The 15408-nt window shown below is 40.9% G+C and overlaps 1 long non-coding RNA gene across 1 annotated transcript in view; it reads left to right on the forward strand.

Moving 5' to 3' along the window:
- The first annotated feature begins 455 nt into the window (after positions 1-455).
- The window catches only part of LOC311059207, a 115777-nt gene continuing 100824 nt past the window's right edge, over positions 456-15408 (forward strand). The window contains exon 1 of the long non-coding RNA XR_014602138.1: positions 456-648. This is a non-coding gene — a long non-coding RNA (uncharacterized lncRNA). The remainder of the gene's footprint in view (positions 649-15408) is intronic.

The raw sequence follows: 15408 nt of genomic DNA on the forward strand, positions 1-15408 counted from the left end.
CCAGCATCTGTATTGTGGGGAAAGCTTTTGCTGAAATTAGCAGATCGACAAGCTCACAACGTGATGCAATGCTGTATTTTTAGCGAAAGCTTTCCCCACAATAACGAAAAACAAAACAAAAAATACTAGTATTGAGCCCTGAGGGACTCTGGTTACCCATATGGGGTTTTAGTGGTTAATATTGTTAAATTAAACCATTTTTCATATGGATTCATGTTATGTGTATACACACTGCACCATTATTCATTGTGTGTGAGAGACGAGGGGATTTGCATAATGTGCATGTCAGTTAGTTTTGGCCTTGATCTGGGCATATGGAGGACCCCATTCATTCACTCTGCACATTACAGGGAGGGAAAAAGTGACAGCTCGCTGGGTGGGTGTGACCAAGGACATGAAAAGTATTACTCTGCAACTCTGCATAGCGACATCCACTCACAGTAATGAATGGTGGAGCTACAGGCTGCAGAGGACAAACCATCTGCAAGAAAGTTATGGGTAGAAAAACTTTTAAAAAGAACTTTAGTCGAAATGCAAACTTGCAGTGTTAGGAAATGTTTTAGGTGACATCTGCACCGTATGTGTATTGCAATTCGATCTGGTGAGTTTAGAAAAAGAAAACCTTGAAGTTTGTGCCTCACTGCTGTGGTAAGTGTGCATTTGTTTTATTTTGTGAATGAACATAAAACACACTAGGCTACTCTGTCAGACCAGTTAGATCTCTTTGCCGGTCCAAATAAGGAAGCGTAGTGTTTGACATTGGGGAAATGTGATGGTCATGCATCGTGTGCAACATGACCAAGTGTTTTAAGTTTGTTTTGCATTACTTTCACAGTGCCGAGTCAGTGGAACAATTGTGATAAAGAGAGGTTAATAACAGCATTTGTGCGACTTTGAGCGAAGAGACGTTGGAACAGTTTGGAGACAGGCTGCTGTAGTAGAGCAGTGGTTCCCAAACAGTGGGTCGGGACCCATTTCTGGGTCGCGGTGGGTCAATTTGTATGGGTCGCAAGTAAATATCCCGTTTATTTATGTTTTCATTTCCTAGATTTAGTTTTTAATTAGCCTATTTAAAACACCCCCCCCCCCAAAAAAAAAAATCCAAAATGTTTCAAAAGTAATTTCATAGATAAATGCCAAAAATCTCAGAAATGCCATAAACTTGAAAACAAATGTTTAATAAGTGGTGAACGTAGCCGATCTACAATCTCACAAAGCGTCGCGAGCTTGTAGATCTGCTATTTTCACTAGTTTGGCAACTTTGGTGTAACAGGATAGTAGCTCTGATCCATAGCGTTAGAAGGAGTTGTCCTTCAAGCCGTTGCCCGCACACCCCCGGTAGCGTAGGCTGCGCAGCCTCTCGTGTCTTTAGTACAAATAAAAAATACGCTTTCGCTACTCACCAAAACAAAGACGGTTTTAAGATGTTGAAAGTCTACTTTATTTAGTGGGAACACTCGGAGCCCCCCATCTCACGTCTAAAATACACTTTTTGGCCGGAAAAGAAAATATTTCACCGGAAGGAAAAAGTGTTTTAGTTACTCCACTGCGCCCCCTACAGATCTGGTCAATGGATTTTTTCTATTGAACAGATTTTTCCTTCCGGTGAAATATTTTCTTTTCTGGACAAAAAGTGTCTTTTAGACGTGATTTGGGGGGCTCCGAAATTCCCACTAATGAAAGTAGTCTTTCAACATCTTCAAACCGTCTTTGTTTTGGTGATTGGCGAAAGTGTATTTATTTTATTTTATAAAGGAGAACTCCTTCTAACGCTTTGGACCAGAGCTATGCTGTAGAGACACTCGTGCGTAATGGGCGGGCGGTTTGCGCCGTGATAAAAGGAAGTGTGCGGTGTGTCAGTCAGCCAGAGATAGTAGCTTCGTCTTCCTCTTCCTTTTTGTATTTGAAAGTTTTTTTCTTTTGGTGTTATTGAATGACTAGGGGTTAAAGTAGCGATCTTTGAACCACAAGTTAACACTTCACTGACGCCTCCGGGTTCCTTAACGTTACGACGACACCGCAACTGAACTGAAGCGCGTTTGCGCAGCAGCACACATTTGGCCAGTGGTGGAAAAAGTACTCATATTTTTTATTTAAGTAAAAGTATCAATACTGCATACTAAAGTCCGGAATTCAAAATATACTTGAGTAAAATCATAATGTACTTTAAAGTACCAAAAGTAAAAGTACTCATTATGCAGAAATTAGCATTTATACAAGTTTTCAAATGTATAAAAATCTTTTGAAAACAGCAGATCTACCAGCAGTGTTGAGCTTGTAGATTGGCTATTTTTGAATAGTCAAAGTAGCCTATAGGGCTTTGTGGTAATGTGTTAAATTACAAAGTAACTAACTTAAGTTTTCAAATAATTGTAGTGGAGTAAAAGTACAATATTTGCCTATGAGATGTAGTGGAGTAGAAGTAAGTTGTGAAAAATGTAAAGTAAAAAATCCTCAAATTTGTACAGTAGGGTACATTTACTTTCCACCACTGTATTTGGCAAGTCGTTATTCATATGCATACATATATATTTGTATTGAGACTATAATAACCCGTGTCGTGCGACTCGTGCCCATAGAGTTATAATAACCCGTGTCGTGCCCATAGAGTTATAATAAGCCGTGTCGTTCCCAGTGTGTTCAGTACAGTACAGGGAATTAAGTCAATGTCACATTGACGTTGTCCTGAAAGGAGTCATGCTGTGTGGGCGGAACCCGAACCCCTGGTTTAAAGTAACTAAGTATATTTACGTACTGTACTGTACTTAAGTACAATTTTGAGGTAGTTTACTTTATTGGTGTGTTTCCAATTTTCTTTACTTTTACCTCTACTCCACTTACACCTCAAAGGCAACTATTGTACTTTTTACTCCACTACAATTATTTGAAATTTGACTTACGAAATTTGAGTAACTAGTTACTTTGTAGATTTTGATTGTTATTACAAAACATACATTACCCACTTCAGCCCTATATATACATTTAGGTGATTTGAAAATAGCCGATCTACAAGCTCACAATGCATGGCATCAAAAGATTTTAATACATTTTGGAAACTTGAAATGGGACATTCTGCATAATGGTACTTTAAGTACATTTTCATACCAATACTTTTGTACTTTGATCAAGTACGTTTTGACTGACAGACTACATTGCAGTATTGATACTTTTATTTAAGTACTTTTTCCACCACTGCCTGTAGCCAAGGGGGTGTGTTCTGTCATGTCAAACATAACTCACTCACTGCATCCTGGTGCTAGCCTTGCCTCGGCTGCCTTGGCTGTTACAATAAGACCTTCAAAACTGAATCGGGACCATGGCCTAGGCTTGTTTTAGTGTGGCTTTGACACATTCATAGATGTATTTCATTCATGCAGGTTCACTGATGCCTTAATTAATTTTGTTATTAGTGCACACACGGCTACAGCTGACGCTGTTGGGGACGCCATATAAAGTATAGTATGTATAATGACTATAACATCGAAATGTCATTGTATCTTTTTAACATATCTTCCCTGTCATTGAGAGATCTGATCTTGGATGGGAATAAGTCATTCTAGAGCCAATATGCAACTGAGAGATGAGAAGTATCTGCTTCAGCACTATTTCTTTGCTCATCGGACCAACGATGTAGCCTACGGGCCTACTCTACATTTATGACTGAACTTCATTGTGTGTATGCATATTTGTGTTTCATAATGAGTGACCTGGGATTTCCCTGCCCCTATTTCCTCCATTCATGTGGCTGGGGAGAGAACTGTACAGCAACCAACACAGATATGAGATGAATATTGAGAATGTGTGTTGGAGTGAAAGAGAGGAAGAGAACATTAAGGTGTGGGAGAGAAAGGAAGAGGGAATATGTGCATCTGTGTGTGTCTGTCTATCTATCTAACCTTTATTTAGCTGCAGTTGTTAGATCCACTGATATCTGTTATCATGACTATGTGTATGCGTCCACACTTCAAACGCTTCTTAAGAGGAAGTGAGAACTATGTATGAACTCTGCCTTTGTGCAAGATTGACATGCATAAAGAAATCATTATGGAAAGAAACTACATTTAGCGTACTCAAGCAATGTACTTTAAAGTAAAACATTGTAGGCTACTTTTACTACTTGAGTGTGCAATTTCCATTTTATGCTACTTTTTTACTGCCACTGCACTACATTTAAGGGGGAACTATTGTACTTCCTACTCTACTGCATTTATTTGAGAGCTTTACTAGTTACTTTTCAGGCGATGATTTGACACAGTGGACAATATAACAGCCTTTTAAAATGGTATTTCACATCTTACAAAAAGCAGGGGTCTTATTTCAGATGCACGTTAACAACTACAACATATAATCATTTTCCATCTAAACTTCTCATATGGCTTCATTTCAAGAGGGGCCCGACCCATAGTTTATCTGGTCACTCTTTGAGGGGCCCGACCCATAGTTTATCTGGTCACTCTTTGAGGGGCCCGACCCATAGTTTATCTGGTCACTCACTCACTCTTTGGAGGGGCCCGACCCATAGTTTATCTGGTCACTCTTAGGAGGAAAATCTTTTTTACATTACTTTTACTTACAGCGGCACAATGTAACTTTTCTTTTAATGACTAAAATGTAATTTTATTTTTTTAAGAAGGTTAATAAATGTTAATGCAACATAATGTATACAATTGGGGTGGTTGTATCCTGTGTCTAGGTGAGACATGACCTTTGACACGATCCTATATCTGGTTTGACACAAATATTGACCTGAAGGTCGAGATTAAATTTATCCCCCGAGCAAGCAGGCACGCTCTATTAGCTCATTGGTAAAAATGTCAGCACTTAGGCAGGAGACCCGGGTTCAAATCCGGCGTAGAAGAGGAAAGTTACATAGTGCAGCTTTAAGTAAAGGAGTACCTCTACCACCTCTGCATGGAAGGATGCACAATTGCACCTTCGACTATGTGTGGCACCAACTGATGGCGAAGGGTAATGTCGGCATTGCTTGAATACATACAGTATGTGCAAAGTAGATACCAATTTTAATTTGACTACTTATCATGTGGCTGTAATGTAAATTTAGAAAGGAAATGAGCTCAGACGTCAAACCAGGAAGTAGCAGCAGTACAGGACATGCTCTTTTTTTCCTGGAGGCAAATGATGTGAAGTATACATAATTAGATGTTTCTATGCGAGTACGCTGCAAAGTATGGAGCATTGTGGGTCCATCCAGATTTGACAATGTATGTAGAGGTGGGGTGTATGCTGTGAGTACTATTTGTGTACATGCCTGGGCAATATGGCAAAAATCACTCTGACTAATTTTGACCAAATTTATAAATATTTTTGTCGTTATATGCGACATGTTGTTAGCTTGTAGTTTGCCTATTTTTTAATTGTTTTGAAAGCATAAAATAGGTAGCCTGGATTCACTCCGTTCAGTGGATTATATCTTTTTTACCACTGAACGGAGCGAATCAGTCTGGATTCCTGGCTATAAAATAGGGCTTACGGACAAACCGCACCAATGCAACTAGTCGTAAACTCCTTGCAACAAAACAGTTTTAATGCCAGTCCACACCAATGCAACTCCTTGCAACTGCCATTGGGAATAATGGTTGCAAGTAGTTGCATGTTGCAAGGAGTTGCATTGGTGTGGCGTGGCCTTAATCAAAACCAGGAAAAGACAACACTTATATCTAGTCTCAAATCACAATATTGATATATTGCCCAGCCCTGCACTACAATGTCCTCAGGGTTATTTACCATTTGTTCATGCAGTCGTTGGTCAATAGCAACAGCTACCATTAGGTGTTACTCTAGCTCATAATCAACATAGTAGAGTCTATTCTACAAATAGAGAGAGAAAGGGACAGGCCATAGGTAGCTCATTCAAATGAACTGGAGCTCTGTGGTTGTTTTGACAGTAGCATAAAGCCAAACAGGCACATGGTATTTACATGCTATTTACCATAAGACTTTGACTGAGTTCAGTGACTCATTGTGATGTCACAGGACCTAGTGGTGACGGAGGAACACTCATCCTCCCCGTGGTTGCAATTTGGTGCCCACTGCCCACACTACTGGGCTCTGATTGGTCATATTAGAACCACAGTAATTACAGTCACAGGAAATGGGCGGCCATGTAATTAATTTATTGTCTCATCTGATTCACAAACACTATAATTCATTTGTATGTTGTAAATATACCTTTTGGCGTTGGAGGCATACATGGTGATACAATACTGTGAGGAAGGAAAGAAATCCATTGTCTCCTAAAACATGATTCATTTTACACTTACTCTCTATACACAGTATAATGTTATATGTATATATACTGTGTGTGTGTGTGTGTGTGTGTGTGTGTGTGTGTGTGTGTGTGTGCTTGAGGGTGCGAATCTGTCTTACCCAGCATGGTAGACTGGGTGTCCTCATTTGGGTCCTCGTCCCTCATATTGGACCTCAGCACAGGGCTGTTGTCAGGGGCAGACAGTTTTTTATATTGTACAACATATCGTATGTTTGTATGACTGCATTCTATCCATGGACAAGGCTATTCTACACTTACCCTTCATAGGTTTAAAAAAGAAAGTGAAAGACGATAAGAAGGGGACTGGTGTCCACATGGGCTGGCTGATAGATAATGAAGAGGAACATTCTTGTCTTATCACCATGATTTTGTCAGTGTCGATTTATTCTTCCCTTTTCCATGACATGATTTGAATAAGAACAGTTAATGTTCTTATTCAGAGCACCTTGCAAGGAATGTGACTGCAGAAAAGGCTTCAGTTCCCTGATATGACATTACAAGTATTGAGATAAGAGTAAGAGCATATCTATAGATCGATATAGTGAACTGTAAGGTGAATATTTATAGAATGGACAGAAAACTTGTTCTACTTCATTGTCTGGTCACTATAGTTCGACACCAGGACTGGAGTTAAGGCAATTCCAATTCAACCAATACAAATATACACAGAAAATACAATTCAATTTGAACCTCATTAATGTGTTAATGACACAGCCATTCGCTTTATAGTTGTTTCTTTACAGGGCGGATGTATGGCAACCCATATGGTTTGCCATACAGTTTTTCAGCTATTGAACATTAAAGAAGAACCTGACTTGAATGGATCTCAGCGTGGTTAGAACTAAATGAGTCAACACTACTGTGCTTCTAGCGCACTGGTGGCAAATGAGAATGTAAACTCAGATGCAGGCATAAAGCCACAAAAAGATGCTTCAGCTAAAAAAGTCATTTTAGTAAATGAATCTTTTTTTGTACACGCTACATGTCCCGAGGGGACCTACTCTATGTAGACAAGGAATGTGGGCATCTCACCAAGAATAGACGAGATCCAGGCCTTTACTTATGTTGCAAAGCTTTGGTTCTGAAGGCTGTGATAGAAGTATTCTAAAGTGCTGTAGTTAGGCACCAGTTAACCACCCTTCTGTCTCCCTGTCTCACAGTAATAGTAGCCTACCCTGCCAGAGTGCTCCCATTCAAGACACTTTCTAGTCAGACAAACTGGGTCTGTGTCCAAACCACTGGTTCCTAGGCAGGTTTAGTTCTATGGCAGGGGACTTTGAAAGGGATTGCGTCCTTACTTAAATAAAATTACTAATATTATCACAATTGTGCAGTCTCAGAGTTAGCTACAAATGGATAGTACTGAGGATTTTACTGTGTAGCAGGTGGCGCAATGGAGGATGTGAGACAGATTTTCAGAGTGGTTGCTGGGTTGCTTGAACAGGTTATAGAACGTTTCACCCTGTGCAGCAAATTGGGTAACTAACAACGGACAACGGCTCCTAACGTCTCTATGAGAGGTTGCCGTATACGCCAGCCTCGTTTTTAGTCAGAGATACTGGTTTCCAGTAAAACTCTACCACCATTGCCATCACAGCAGAGGATGTGGTGGTGATGGCTCTGAAACTCACGTTCAGGGAAAACACACACACACACACACACACACACACACACACACACACACACACACACACACACACACACACACACACACACACACACACACACACACACACACACAAAGAAAAATCATTTGTTTTCATTTGACAGTTGCAAGTTGAATTCTTGGCCTAATAGAACAGTATCTTTATGACAATATTTGAAAATAATTTGAGTCACTGTTCCCTTTTTTGGGGTAAATTGACATATTTACAGTATATTGTAGCTAACTGACACTCTTTCAGTGTCTGCAATCAGAGACTGAGCAGACATTCCTACTACATTGCCAACATAAAAAGTTAACTTGGTACAGTGCTTGAAAATCTAATCTCTTACATTTTACAAATGATCAAATTATGTTTAGATTTTTTGGTATTTTATGCTTTACAGTAGGACAGTTTTAGGGAGATTTAGAGAGGAGAAACATGCGAGACAAGACGGGGGTTAGATTCAAACAAACCCCAGTCCTTGAACTCACAAGGAGCAATTATGTCATTATGAATCAAATGGAATGTAATTATAATAATACATGTAAAAAAGAGAGAAGTGTCATGTTTAGCGTTATCTTTACTGTGAGGGGAGTCTGTCACTGTCATCACTGCAATATACGAGGTTACACTGCCACCAAGTGGAAACGTTTTTACATTACAAGCCATCCCCTGTATAATAGCAGGAACGTGGAGGAGCACCCTATCTATGGGAGCACTGCAACCACCCTCGTCTGCGAGACTGCAGCTGGGTGCGTTTTGAAATTGCGTGTTTAAGTAGACCTAGTAGTGAATAGCGTTTGACCAAACAATGAATCAAACGGAATATAATAATAATAATAAAAACAAATATTACAAAATCCACCAGTGCATTAACTTTACTGGTCTGTTAACAGACTCCCTTCACAGTAAAGAAGATCACTTACGGATTTTCATCGCCACAGCAACAGACTGACTCTGTTACCACTGTAGACCAATTATTTGTTTACTAACATTGAGCCTGGACGCACAGGTGATTGTTTCACGCAATCAATTCCCAACCTGTTTCGGGGTGCACTGGTTTCAGCACACCCCAACCCCCTCTTGTGTGTGTTGGCTAGTGAGACGCGTCCTAACGAGACCTGATATAATGGGTTTCGTTGCGCGCATACTGGCTGCACGCAGCCAGTATGACGTCGTCTGTTAAGGGGTCTATACACGAGTTCACACTGCCACCTAGTGGAGACTTACAAGCATTCTATGACTAGCCATCCCCTGTATTGCTATAGCAGGAGCATCAGGTTTTTCAATCACTGTAATTATTTCTTGTTTGACGGCACAGTGTTGTTTGTGGTTTCAAATAAACTTAATTTAGCCTGGAAATAGCTCTGCTAAACACATACTGTTTTGTCTCCCTGTCATCCTAGTTTCTCTGGAGCACATCCTTGTTTTCTTTATAGCATTGAAATTCCTTGACCTCTTTGTTGACTAGGGTTAACTTCATAGCGCTTATTCCGACCTTGTCCCAGCAACTGCACAGGAGCAAATAGTTGCACACAAAGGTGTATTAATGTAAGTAGTTGAGAGGTCTGTGGGGGAGGCTTAATCATTTAATTTACCCACCAGCACAGGGATTCACTCTAACAACCCTCTGGCCCTCTTACCTTTAACATGATGCCATGATTTACATTTTAATGATTTAATGTTATTGAGTAACTTATGTCATGTCAGTAATTGTATTATGAATTTCAAGTGTAATACCCAGTACCCACTAATATGTCTCTCAACATAATACAAGAAGCCTTGTATAAAGAACAGGCAGAGGATCGGAGTGGGTGCACTTCAACATATACACCACAAGAGGGCACTATTTCCCAGACCAATAACCAGTCCAAGATTAACAAAGCCATATTAATTCCTAAAAGTAAATTGGATCATTTCAGCTATATGAATTAATATATGAATTTAATATAGATTTTTTAAAACAAGTAAAATATAATAGTAAAGTATATAACTATAACAGAAGATATAAAACACACAGCATGTTGAAAAGACAATGTAGAATGTTGAGTATTCACAGTATCGGTAGGCCTATATATTGTATTCCTTGTGTTTCTACCCTCAAGCAAGTACTCAACAGCAGAAGAATTTTCCAATAATCCGCTGTCACTTTCTCTGAAACCACACCTCCTGGGGAGGGTTGAGGTATTGACTGGTTGCTGGGTGTCAGCTGGCCATATTGATTGGCGTATGTGAGAGACCAAGGAAGATTGCAGTGGGAAAGAGTGAGGATTTAGTTCACACAGTAGACTATTAACTCTGAAGACATGGACACAGCTGTGAGTCTGAATTGAATTTGGCTAATTTGACGTGTGTGTGTGTCACTGTCTGTCTGTCTGTCTGTATATAAATACTGTAAACCTATGTACTTTTGCCTCTTTATCTGACTGAGGTTTTATGAGAGAGGTCTGACTGTGTTCATTGATAGAAATCCGGTGCCTGTCACATGAATATTTATTGACCTGACCTAAAGCTTCTGTTGCTCCCTACGCATGGGGCGTTATTATGATTCCCACACCGCGTCGTGGCAAACCCGCTGAGCGGGCGCTGTGATTGGTCAGTAGTCGCTGTGATTGACAGTTCTCGTTTTTGCTACTATGCCTATACCTAACCTTAACCCTAACCCTAACCTCAGTAAAACTATGCCTAAACCTAACCCTAACCCTAACCCTAACCTCAGTAAGACTATGCCTAAACCTAACCCTAACCCTAACCCTAACCTCAGTAAAACTATGCCTGCCGGGGAGCCAATCAGACACGTAAGGCGGGTCTAAATCCAGGACGCGGCGTGGGATTCATAATAACGCGTCAATGATGCAATGCAACTTGCTTTGACAATTCTTTCTAAGTTAATTATTTGATATTTGATTGTATGTAGGCTGAGAAAAATGACAAATGATGCACAGAGATAAATTAGCACTCAGGATTTAACTTTGTGGTTAAAATAAATGGTGGGAAAGCACCGTGTGAGGTCTTGGATTCAAGTCTGACTGACTCCTCCGCAAAACACTGACGACTGAATGGACACAGAGGCCCACCTGCAACGCATCAACTCTGGTGGTCATACATGAATCAGAGGACACACACACACACACACACACACACACACACACACACACACACACACACACACACACACATTACCTCACAAGTCACAACTCATAGAGTGATCTGCCACAAAGTAATGCACAAATCATTGAAAACACACACAGGGGGTGCCTGCATGATTAATTTATGCTCCCTCGTACAATGGTGTTGCACATGGAAAGTAGCAGATCTACAAGCTCAATGCGTTGTGTGGATGTGATTCATTGTGAGCTTGTGTATCAAGCTATATTGTCTTTTCGGTATGCAACACGTTGTACAACAAAGTATAAATCTGGCTTCAATGGCTCCTTGTAAGTAGCAAGGACAAAACTCCTGTCATGTATTGCACATGACTCTCTTAATTCTCTCTGCACTGAGTGCACTCAATTATACAAAAATGATCTTTACAAAAAATAAAGAAAACACAGACACTTACTCCCCCAGGCGTGCATAAATCATAAAAGACAGGGATACACATACACATACATACAGGATCACCTCTCTCTGTCTACCGTTCTCTGAGAGAAAAAAATGCTTGCCTCGTCTTGCCCCAAGCATGAGCGTCTACCCCAGCAGGGTAACACAATAGTGGGCCCTGTCTGCGACCTGCAACTAATGGTGTTGTGGCTAACGGAGGTCTGAGTCAGTTCCTCTGGTCACCGTGACTCACTGCTTAGACACCAGACCCCCCCCATAGAAGACAGACGGACAGTGGCCAAGACTCCAGATGGGGGGGAGCCTGGGAGATTGGAGCCATGGGTGTCATGGAGGAAAGAAGGGATGGAAGAGAGAGTGGGTGATGGAGTACGGTGGGGGTGCAGGGAGTCGATGAGGAGAGGGAGGGGGGAGCAAATTGTGTAGGTGGAGTTCGCAACCCACCCATTTGACCACTTAACACGGCAACTGTGTTAAGTGGTCAGATGGGTGGGCTGCGAACACATGAGATTTATTTTCAGAGCATGTTTATTTTAATGATCAGTCAATCGATTGTGTTTCGGCTTGGATCATTGGAACTAACATAATTAGGTATCACAATTAAAAATATTTTTAACCATGATTTTTTTTTATTACCATAGTAATGTTTTTTTTTTGGCTTTTCTGCCTTTATTGATACTAGTATACAGTAAAGCGAGACAGGGAGAGACAGACGGGTAGTGACACACAGCGAAGGTCATTGGGCACGGGAGTTGAACCTGCAACTCGCTGTCAGGCTGCATTAGACTAGAGCCTATATGTGGTATGCGCCTTAACCGCTATGCCATTGTTATATTGCAATTAAAATCTTAGTGTTTTGCCATTTATTTGAGGGCGCACTTGCAATATCCTCACGGCCCACCTCTTGGCCCTGGTCCAGAGGTTTAGAATCCCTGGGGGTGTGGAGAGGGAAGGAGTGAGGGGTGAGGTAACGGCCAGTGATGGAGTGATGATAGAAGAGGGTGAGAGAAGGAGTGTTGAGAGGTAGAGGGAGGGAGTGACAGAGAGGGATGGTGATGAGAACAGTAGTGGGGGTGTCAGATCCTGAGTGTTAATTTAATAGCTCAGGATCTTGCTTGCAGATAACATCAGAGACTGGAGTGTTCTTCAGACGTTAAATGCCCTCGGGTTTGTTTGCACTTCACCTGCACATGTCACCTCATTTTTCTATTTCACTGCCAGGTTTTCTGTTATTACCAGGTGCTCGAAGAGCGCCTGAGTCTATAAACAGTCAGACCTAATCAGACCTAAAAATTGTCATCCTAAAAATGTGCATCATGTTCGACATGTTTTCAATCATTGGCTATCCTGGCTGTCCTTCACTCCTTTAAAGCCAATGGGGACACTTCCCCGTTTTGCTAGCGTGCTTCATTAGACCTAGTTTGGCTATTATTAAGTTATTATTGGCCATGTTCACCCTGACTTTAATCTTCGCTATTGTTGGGAAGACCCGTGTGGTGTCTAAAAATGTTGCCACCACTTATATAAAAAATCACACCCAGTGTGAAGTGGGCGGTGTGTGGTCATCACAACATGACTCACTTTAAAAAAAAGGATAAATGACTTTTTTTAAAGTCCATACTGCTATTCATAGTGCTGCACATGTGTCATGTGTTTCGCTAGCCAATCACAGTCCTGAATTTGCAAAGTCAGCCAATCACATTACAGTTAGTGGTGATGACACTAGCTGTAATGTGATTGGCTGATATGAAAAAAGTATCGATTTGCATTAACAATGGAAGGGTTAGGGGGTACACAAATTTTTTGGTCGGTGTCCAAAACTCACTTATAGGGGGCGGCTACACCGCCCCAAAAATGTGCTCCTCGGAGCACGGGTCTCCGCCAGGCGAGGTGGTAAAACTGTTCCTGATTAATTCTGTCTTACCTATTTATATTACATATTGTGATGTCACGTGAAGCTTGACCAATGTTAGGTGTTCACAAGACGGACACACACACACACGGACGGACAAAGTGAAAACATACTCTCCACCATGCCTTCGAGACTTCGGCCTTGGGTCCACTTTCTGACATCTTCTTTAAGAATGCGGTACCAGCTTCATCAACTTGAACGTCTTCTAGTTCTTTAAGTGATCTGTAGCGTCTCCTCTTACTGGTGTAATGTGCTCGTTGATGTTGTCTTTCATCTATTGAATACTGTGACCAGTGCCTTCTTTTCCTTTCGATGTTCTTTACAGACTCTTGTACTTTTACTTCCAGAGAATGTAGCAATCTTTGCTGTGTCATGTTGTCAGCATTTGTGGCTCGTCTTCGTTTTTTGTCATTTAGGGATTCAAGTGCTTTTTGTCTCTGTTTCTTAGCTTTGGCCTTCTGTTGTCGGCGTTGCGCCTTTGCTTCTTCATGAGGTTTCAGACGATGATTTCCTGCTTCTTCAGTTTGCGTAATGAGAGTTAGTTGCATTGTGTGATCTCAGCTGTGATCTCTGTTTGTACTGGAAAGTACTGTTCCTGATTAATCCTGTCTTACCTATTTATATATATTACATATTGTCACGTGTCACTTGACCAATGTTAGCTTGATCCCGTTAGCTTGACCAATGTTACCTCACTTCCAAAAACATAAAATGTTTTTTGGAAGTGACACACCTATTTATAGGATTTTATTTCGTCATGCGTCTCGCTAGCCAATCAAAAGCATTGGTGACAACATATTGTCACGTGTCACGTGAAGCTTGACCAATGTTAGCTTGGCTGGGGGGGGGGACACACAGCGTGACGGGAACGAAAACATACTCTCCACCATGCCTTCGGCCTGGCGGAGACAAAAACATTATTAGCGTTTAGCGTCGCATATTCAATGTTGCCTGGTTGAATATGACTTGTCATTTCTTTCTTGTTTTATTATGTTTGCCTTGTCTTTCTAGTTTCTACTGTGTCTTCTATAGCTGTGGAATTAAACTCAACTAGACATAAAAGGGACTCTGAAAGAGGTCTCAGTGGAAGCATGTTATTGATAATTGCAGACAGGCAGATTTACGTCATCAATGACGTGGTTTCAAAGGCTTTAAAAAGTGGAAATGATTTCATCACTATGGGTACCTACAGCCGATAATACTGAGTCACAGGACTCAACAGGAGGAGATTGTAACAAATAGAAAGGTCTGCTAAATCAAAATACCACTTTAAAGGGGATTTCTTTCCAAAAGCGATGGAATCCAGATGTATTTTTAATGAAGTGTCCCTTTTGAAGTGCAGTTGTTCCTTTGGTGTGCAAAACCCATGGCATTTCCTCTAGCGCCACCCTTTGGTCAAAATGCACACTTTCACACAAGATTATGTCCAAATCGAATGGGCGGATTGCCATGAAACTTACTGAGCGCATTCATGCTGCCCGGAGGATGAACCCTAACCATTTTGATTGACCCCCACATATTAGTCAAGAGAAAGAGTTGGAAAAGAAATTGACACCACTGTGGAAACCACATCTGTGCCCCTTTCAGTTGCATAACATGTATCTTACTACTGTATATCCTGTTGCCCCTCAAACATTATTATGTAGAGTTCATAAACAGCATCCGTGTTTTGCTAACTGACGAGATGAGTTAGCTACTACTACTTTATTTACTTTACTTTAAATTTGCGTTTACATCATAACAGCAGGTTAGATATAGTGATTGTACTTGAATCACTGGTTTGACGATTGAGAGTAGTAACATGGGGGTTTGTGAGTTTAATTCCCACAGGATGACTGACGGTAGATGTGTTATTCATTCTATTCTGATATCAGGTGTGGTGGTTCCCACTGATTCATCTGTAGACCACACCCCTCACCCACCTCAGCCTCCTCCTACGCCGATACCAAAGCTGAGCCAGCATTTCTCAGCATTGATTTCTTGGTTTCTCTTTTTGTCAT

Source organism: Gymnoscopelus microlampas (assembly GCF_963454915.1).
Source record: "Gymnoscopelus microlampas genome assembly, chromosome: 13".
Taxonomy (NCBI): Eukaryota; Metazoa; Chordata; class Actinopteri; order Myctophiformes; family Myctophidae; genus Gymnoscopelus; species Gymnoscopelus microlampas.